General features: G+C 40.4%; 1 non-coding gene across 1 annotated transcript; it reads left to right on the forward strand.

Moving 5' to 3' along the window:
* Positions 1-5656: 5656 nt before the first annotated feature.
* LOC131228320 (small nucleolar RNA R71) lies at positions 5657-5763 on the forward strand. The gene has a single exon (XR_009162828.1). It is a non-coding gene; the product is annotated as a small nucleolar RNA R71 (small nucleolar RNA).
* Positions 5764-7668: the final 1905 nt, after the last annotated feature.

Below are 7668 nucleotides of genomic sequence, written 5' to 3' on the forward strand. Positions count from 1 at the left end.
CATTCGATTTCTGCTTACACTGTCAATCCTCCATTTGAACGGCTGAAGTTCTCCCCTCGCAGTCTTTTACAATTCTGCCACCTAGGCAGTAACAAGAGGTGTCATGGGGATCTGCTGGATCGTCCGGATTGGACCGTTGAAACACGGTGGTGGCCCACAAACGCCAGCCGCGAGCTCTGTTTGCGCACTGGAAAGACTTTGAATTGGAGAGGGAGACGTCGGTCAGCGTGCGCTGACCGACTTTGAGGAATTCAGTGCACGGCTGGTGCACTTGTGTACCGTGCACACGTGATGCACATGCGGTCCTACGGAGATGTTCGTGAGAAATCCGCTCCGTCCATCCGTATTGTCAGCTCATTTAACACGTTGAGACCAATTTTTAAGCACATCTAGATAGCAGGCGGGCCCAAAATCAATGGTTTTATGGGCTGATATGTCCGTTGGGCCAATTCCACAGCGATCCAATGGATGAAATTTTACGTGTACGGTTCATTTATGGTCCTCAGGCCACGTATGGAGTTTCGAACTGATCGGATGGTGGGAACCCTATGATCTTACATTCTGGACACTTTTCAGGCCACTTGAGCTTCAATTCCTCAATTTTCTTGGATCCCTGGCGTGCAAATCTGTCGATATTGGTCTCCTAGGGTCCGTCGCTTGCCTTGATAACTTCAGACTGTTAAATCCATGCTTTTAGTACCCTTTTCCAGTCCAAGCTCGTGAATACACCCTGCATCACAAACATGATTAAATCAGGCCGTTAAACAATACTATATTTATAAATCCTGACAATAACTGGGGTCTGATATGCAATATTCGACCCTCAACACAGGGCTGCCTCCCAAGAGCGCTAAGTTTACTGTCTTCAGCCAGACAAATAAAGCAACTACCCTAGTCCTATGAAAGCAATAAACCTACCTATACCTCCATCAGACTAGGAGATCAATCCTGGTAAACAGGAGCAGTCAGGGGCATGAATATGTCCTCTGAATCAAATTTCTCGACAAATGGTTTCAATCGATGTCCATTGACTTTAAACTCCTTGCCATTGTCGGGATCTCTTATCTCAACGACCCCATGAGGAAAAACAGTAACAACAATGTAAGGGCTGGTCCAACGAGATCAAAGCTTACCTGGAAAGAGATGTAATCGAGAATTGTACAAAATGACCTTCTGACCAAGCGTGAATGATTTTCGCAAAATGTATTGGTCATGAAATGTTTTCATCTTGTCCTTGTAAATTCTCGAATTGTCGTACGCATCATTCCGGATTTCCCCAAGTTCATTCAATTGAAGTTTGCGTAGCGAGCCAGCGTTGTTCAGATTGAAATTAAGATTTTTGATCATCTAGTATGCTTTATGTTCCAACTCCACAGGCAAGTGACAAGCTTTCCCATAGACAAGTCTAAAGGAGGACATTCCAATAGGGGTTTTAAAGGCAGTACGGTATGCCCATAAGGCATCGGTCAATCGGTTTGACCAATCTTTACGATCAGGGTTAACCATTTTCTCCAAAATGTGTTTAATTTTTCTATTAGAAATCTCAGCTTGCCCACTTGTCTGTGGGTGGTACGGGGTGCTCACCTTATGAGAGATACCGTATTTCTTCATTAAGCTCTCAAATGGTTTATTACAAAAGTGTGAGCCCCCATCACTAATGATGGCTCGAGGCATTTCGAATCGAGAAAGGATGTTCTCTTTTAGGAATTTAATGACTGTGCGATGGTTATTATTCCAACACGGAATTACTTTGACCCATTTAATAACATAGTCTATGGCGAGCAAAATATATAAATTTCTAAAAGATTGGGGGAATGGTCCCATGAAATCGATGCCCCAGCAATTAAATGCTTCTATGATAAGAATATGATTTATAGACATCATATTTCGATGGGACAATGCTCCCAATTTCTGACAATGTTCACAAGTTTTGCAAAACTCATGAGTGTCCCTAAACATAATAGACCAGTAAAAGCCACACTACAGAACCTTGGTCGTGGTCTTTTTAGCAGAAAAGTGACCACCACAAGCCTATGAGTGACAAAAGGAGATGACACTCTAATGCTCATCGTCTAGCATACATCTCCTTTAGAATTGGTCTGGGCAATATTTAAACAAATAAGGATCATCCCAGAAAAAGTTGTGTACCTTGGTGAAGAATTTCTTCTTATCTTGCGCAGTCCACTGTGTCGGTATGGCACCTGTAGCAAGATAATTAGCAATATCAGCGAACTAAGGTGAATGGGAGACTCTGAACAGTTGTTCATCAGGGAACATGTCGTTGATATGGGTCGTCTCAAGGGAATCAGAGGTATTAAGGCGAGAAAGGTGATCGGCCACAACGTTTTCTACTCCCTTTTTATCTTTAATTTCCAAATCAAATTCTTGGAGTAGAAGGATTCATCGTATCAGGCGGGGCTTAGAATCATTCTTAGAAAGAAAATACTTCAGTGCCGCATGATCTGTATAGATAATGATCTTGTATCCGATCAGGTAGGACCTAAATTTGTCCAAGGCGAACACTACAGCTAAGAGTTCTTTTTCCGTAGTTGAGTAGTTCACTTAGGCCGGATTTAAAGTCCTACTCGCATAATAGATGACGTAGGGTCTCTTATCTTTTCTCTGGCCTAGAACCACTCCAAGAGCATAATCAGAAGCGTCGCACATAAGCTCAAAAGGAAGGCTCCAGTTGGGTGGCTGCATGATAGGTACAGTGGTTAACGTGCCCTTAAGCTTGGTGAAAGCTTCCTGGCATTGCTCAGTCCACTCGTACGGAGCATCCTTTTGAAGAAGATTACATAAAGGATGAGAGAGGAGACTAAAGTTCTTTATGAATCGCCTGTAAAATCCTGCGTGTCCTAAGAAGGATCGCACGTCTCTGATGTTCTTAGGTGGAAGTAGGTTAGAGATAAGATTGATTTTTGCCTTATCTACCTCGATTCCCTTGGATGAGATGATATGCCCAAGGACAATTCCATTTTGAACCATGAAATGACACTTCTCCCAATTAAGTACCAAGTTCTTTTCTTCACATCTTTTCAGCACACATTTAAGACTTTCCAAGCACTTGCTGAAAGATGGACCGTAAATAGAGAAATCATCCATGAAGACCTCTAGATATTGCCCCACCATATCAGAAAAGATACTAAGCATACATCGCTGAAAGGTGGCAGGGGCATTACATAGTCCGAATGGCATCCTTCGGTAGGCAAAGGTGCGGTAGGGACATGTAAATGTGGTCTTTTCCTGGTCTTCAGGGGCTATCTCTATCTGGTTGTAGCCCGAATACCCGTCAAGGAAACTGTAATAGGAATGACCAGCTAACCTTTCCAGGATCTGATCAATGAATGGTAAAGGAATGTGGTCTTTCCTCGTGACGGTATTCAACTTCCTGTAGTCAATGCACATTCTCCAACTAGTAGTGACTCTAGTTGGCACGAGTTCATTATTAGCATTGGCTACGATGGTGATTCCGGACTTCTTAGGGACCACTTGAGTTGGACTCACCCATTCACTATCAGATATAGGGTATATGATACCCACGTCCAATAGTTTAAGAACCTCGGCCTTAACCACTTCCTTCATGTTTGGATTTAGTCTACGTTGTGGTTGCCAAGCGGTTTTTGCATTATCCTTAAGATATATGCGGTGAGTACAAATCGAGGGATCGATTCCCTTGAGGTCCGCTATCGTCCATTCCAGGGTTCCTTTATGCTCAATGAGAGTAGATATGAGCATACTCTCCTGTTCTTTCTCCAGGTGGGCAGAGATCACCACCGGGTATGTCTCATCTTGACCCAAATAGGCATATTTCAAATCAGAGGGCAAAGGTTTTAGGTCAAGCTTTGGCGGCTTAAGGTTAGACGGTAGAGGCATTATATCGGTTTGTGGCAATTCTTCAAATTATGGCCTCCACCGTTTAACTTCAAGTACTGGTGCAGTATCAAGCAAGGCACACGTCTCCCTAATCATGTCATCATCAAAATCATGGGAGTGGGCCAGGCACGTCTCTAGAGAGTCAGAGGATAAGGTTAGAGGTGTCGTATCTTCCACTAAAGAGTCAATCATGTTAATATCGTGGAAATCGTCATCCTCCTCTAAGTTTCTGCCGTTATTGAAAAAGATGTTTGACTCCAATGTCATATTCCTAAAAAACATAGTCATGACACCATTCCTGCAATTGATAATTGCATTTGAAGTAGCAAGGAATAGGCGGCCAAGAATGACGGGGATCTGAGTGCTTTTGGTATTGATGGGTTCGGTGTCCAGGATAATAAAATCTACAGGGTAGTAAAATCTATCAACTTGGACCAACACATCCTCAATTATCTCTTTTGGTACACGAACAGAGCGATCAGCAAGTTGTAATGTGGTTGGGGTGAGTTTTAATTCACCCAAACCTAACTGTTTGTATACCGCGTAGGGAATCAGATTGACGCTCGCTCCTAAGTCAAGAAGTGCATGATTAATTCGATGGTCCCCGATTACACATGATATGGTTGGGCTACCGGGATCCTTGAATTTCTGTGGCACGTTTTGCTGTAGGATGGCACTCACTTTCTCGGTCAAGAAGATCTTCTTTTGAATACTTTGCCGTCGTTTGGTCGTGCATAAGTCTTTCAGGAATTTGGCATATGAAGGTATCTGTTTCACGATATCAAGTAGAGGAATGTTGACTTTCACTTGTTTCAACACCTCTAGGATATTCTGAGAGTTAGAGAGAGGTTTTAGTGAAACCAACCGTTGGGGGAACGGAGCAACTGGCTTCTCTAGAAGTTCCGGTTCTAATTTTTATGAGGCATCACTAGATCCATCATTGTTGTCCTTTTCTGGTTCTTAAGGCTTTTCGGGCCTAATCGGAAGAGTTTTATCAATGATCTTTCCACTCCTAAGAGTGGTGATGGATTTAGCGTGCCCCATCTGATTTGAAGAGCTGGGATCATTAATCTCGTATTGCGGTTTAGGATTGGGGAGAGGTTGTGCAGGAAGCATTCCCTTTTCTATAACCGTCATACGAGAATCTATCTTTTGCATAAAATCTGTAATTCCCCGCATTGCCTGAGCCAGCTCTTGTATGGAATTTTGAACCTGTTCCTCTTGAGGTTTCACTTGATTTGGATTTTGATTGAAGAAACCTTGAGGGGTAGCCATTTGTCCATTCCTCCAACTAAAGTTTGGATGATTTTTCCAACCAGGATTGTACATATTGGAGTTAGGTCCAGTAAAAGGTCTTTGATAGTTGTTTACGGCATTAGCTTGTTCATTCAACACTCCTCGAAAGGTGGGTATTGTAGGACAATTTTCAGTTGTATGAATGTTGCAATCACAGATGCCGCAAATAATTTCATTAACCTTATCCTTCTTTCCTTCCATGGCCTCAACTTTCCTTATGAGCGTGGTCACTTTACACTTGAGATCATCCTCTTCTTTCAAGAGATATAATCCACCTTTCTCCTTTAATTGAGTCGGCCTAGACGGGGTGTTCCACTTTGGGTAATAGTCCCATGATTGTATTTTTTCAGCAAGACTATCGAGGTAATCCCATACCTCGTCAACATTTTTATTAATGAATTCTCCATTACACATTGTCTCGACCATTTGGCGCATGGAAGATGTCAGTCCATCATAGAAAAAATTTGTAATGCGTCACATTTCAAATCCGTGTTGTGGGCATGAACTGACTAAATCTTTGAACCTTTCCCAACATTGGAAGAATGTTTCATATTCTTTTTGGGCAAAGTTCATGATTGCTTTTCTAAGAGTAATCGTTTTATGATGTGGGAAGAATTTTTTTATGAATTCCCTCTGCATGTCGTTCCATGTGCCAATGGATCTAGGACGCAGTGAATGTAATCACGTCTTAGCTTTCTCTTTAAGGAAAAAGGAAAGAGTTTCAGCCTGATTGTATTCTTAGATACATTAGGAAAATATAATGTAGTTATAATCTCATCGAACTCTTTCAAATGTAAATATGGACTTTTTGATTCAAGTCCATGGAATTTGGGAATGAGTTGGATAACTCCTGGCTTGATGTCCATTTGTCCTGTGTTTTCAGAAAAAATCATGCATGAGGGTGTACTCACTCCTGTCGATTGTAGATAATCTCGTAAAGTACGAGGCGGGGGTGCCTGATGCACCTCATTCTCATCTTGGGTATCCTCCACCCTGAGTGGAAGTAGAGGAGGTTGGTCTTCAGCCATAACTTCAATTAACTCAGGGGATTTCGAGTGGTGTCTAGTCCTGCGATGGATAGTCAACCCCTCAACCAATCCTCCTTCAGTCAAGAGACGTCGAGTGTTGTCACGGGCCCACTTGGGCATGAAACACTCACAGTCCTCAATTACATTCAAAACCTAATCTTAAGAAAGGAAAAGAAAATCTAGAAAGAAAGAGAGAGTTGGAAAGAAATTACCAAATTGGAGTCCCTAAGTTAAAAACCTGCAAAATAAAACAAAATAAGTTAGATTCTAAAAAGAGAAGAACAATCCTTTAAAAGAAAGATAGCAGTAAACTGATTTCTAAAAGAAGGAATTCCCAAAAGAAAGTAGAAATTTCTAAAATAAATTAGGAAAGTCCTAAACTAGAAAGTAAATTACTAAAAGAGAACTGAAAAATAGAAAGTAGAGAAGGAGCCTACCGAATTAGAAATTTCTATCTTAAAGGCCTACAAAATAGGAAGGTTAGTTTCTAAACAAAAATTCTACAAGTAGAAAATTTCTAAAAATAAATTAGGAAACAAAGTTAGATTCTAAAAGAGTTAAAATTAGAAAGTTACTAAAAATAAAAATAGAAAGTTAATTTCTAAAAAGGGAAATAACTAACCTAGTTTCTAAAAACAAAAGAGGAAAATTTCTAAAAATAAACTATTTCCTACGAATAGGAAAATACTAGAATTATAAGATTTATAAAATTTAAACCCTAATTTTAAAAGTAGAAAAAGTAGAGATATTAGGAAGGAATTACCAATTTAGGAACTTATGTCAGGATCCTACAAAACATGGAAACAAGTTAGTTCTAGAAATCAATTAAAAACCTAAAACTAAAGTTAGTCAAATTCTAATATTAAACTAATTCTAAACCTAATTAATTTCAGAGAATCGCAACCGTCAGTCCCTGGCAACGGCGCCAAAAACTTGTTCACTCCCCAAGTATAGGGTTGTGATGTAGTAATAAACTCGGTAAGACCGAGGTCGAATCCCAAGGGACTGAAACTTGTACGTAATCTGAAGTTAGGTAGAATTAGAACTAGATTAAGATGAAATATAAATCAAATGGTTTTTGAGGAATAATAGTGAAATATTACTCTAAAACTTAAGGAATTCAGAAGAAAGAAACTAGGGATTCAGAGGATCCACTTGTAGAGATCAGGGAGATTTTATGCCTGCTTAAAAAATCATGGAAATTAAACTGAACTTCCTCTGATATAATTCTAAAGAGATGAAAAGTATATGAATTAGAATGGATTCCATCACCAAACCATGCCCAGGAGACAAAGTCAACAACAGAATTAAACTAATTACCAACCAATCAGATGGTTATGAAGGTTAGGAAGGATACCGCCATCCAACCATGCCTATGAGACAATGGCGAACAACAGGGCTTCCTGACGTCATAATCAAAATAAGGAAAAAGAAATACTCAAAGCCATTGCAAACCCATTGTAATTTC

Source organism: Magnolia sinica, chromosome 15, assembly GCF_029962835.1.
Source record: "Magnolia sinica isolate HGM2019 chromosome 15, MsV1, whole genome shotgun sequence".
NCBI lineage: Eukaryota > Viridiplantae > Streptophyta > Magnoliopsida > Magnoliales > Magnoliaceae > Magnolia > Magnolia sinica.